The sequence below is a fragment of the Malus domestica genome, chromosome 04 (genome assembly GCF_042453785.1).
Source record: "Malus domestica chromosome 04, GDT2T_hap1".
Lineage (NCBI taxonomy): Eukaryota > Viridiplantae > Streptophyta > Magnoliopsida > Rosales > Rosaceae > Malus > Malus domestica.
Window position 1 is genome coordinate 14,395,446 of NC_091664.1, and position 1,065 is coordinate 14,396,510.

At 41.6% G+C, this 1,065-nt stretch overlaps 1 non-coding gene across 1 annotated transcript; it reads right to left on the bottom strand.

Annotated features, from left to right (window-relative positions):
* Positions 1 to 297: 297 nt before the first annotated feature.
* On the bottom strand, positions 298 to 408 carry LOC114823399 (small nucleolar RNA R71). The gene has a single exon (XR_003771473.1). It is a non-coding gene; the product is annotated as a small nucleolar RNA R71 (small nucleolar RNA).
* Positions 409 to 1,065: the final 657 nt, after the last annotated feature.

Here is a 1,065-nt window from a genome sequence, read left to right on the forward strand (position 1 = left end):
CTTGTTGTCCACGGAAGCTAGAAACTATGATCTTAAATCTTCACATTTTCATATGCTTCCTTCTTTTTATGGCATACCTAATGAAGATCCGTTAGCTCATGTTAAAGAGTTTTACAATGTTGTGAGTGGTTTACCTTTGCAGGGAGTAAGTGAAGCCAATTTGAGGATGAGAGTGTTTCCTTACACTTTGAAAGACAAGGCCAAGAGTTGGTTGATGACTCTAGCTCCGGGTTCACTCACCACATGGGATGCCGTGGCTAAGAAGTTCTTGGAGAAGTTCTTTTCCACTCAAAAGACAGCCACATTAAGGGGACAAATCTTCAATTTCAAACAAGATGATGGAGAACCCTTCAATGAGTGTTGGGAACGTTTTAAAGGACTCTTGTTGCAATGTCCACACCATGGGTTACCTCTTCACTTACAAATGCAAATTTTTTATGATGGACTAACCCAAACTTGTCAATCAACCGTGGATAATGCCGCAGGTGGAGCATTGAAGAAAAAGAATGCTCAAGAGTCATACAACATCTATGAGATGTTGGGATCTAATGCTCAACACAAAGATGTAAGAGGTAAGAAACTTGGAGTGTATGAAACAAATGCTAATCATGATCTTTCTTTGCAGGTAGCTAACCTAGAAAGAAAGCTTGAATCCGTGCTCAACTTGGTGCCAAAACCAAATGAGGTGTGTGCCATTTGCAACATACCAAGCCACCCTACTCATCAATGTCCATCTAGGGAGGCCTATCCCGAGTTTGTCCAAGAACAAGTGAACCTCATGAATTCTTACAATCAAAGGCCAAGGAATGATGCATTTTCAAACACATATAATCCGGGGTGGAGAGATCATCCCAACTTTTCATGGAAGAACAACAACAACTACCAAAACTTCCAACCAAAACCTGCCTCTACACTTGAAGATACGGTTAAGTGTTTGGCTCAAAACACCTTGCAATTCCAACAAGCCACAAATAGCACCTTCCAACAACATTCTGCTGCCCTAACCAAAATGGAGACACAACTCGGGCAGATTGCAGATGCCTTGAACCAAAGAGAGGTTGGCAA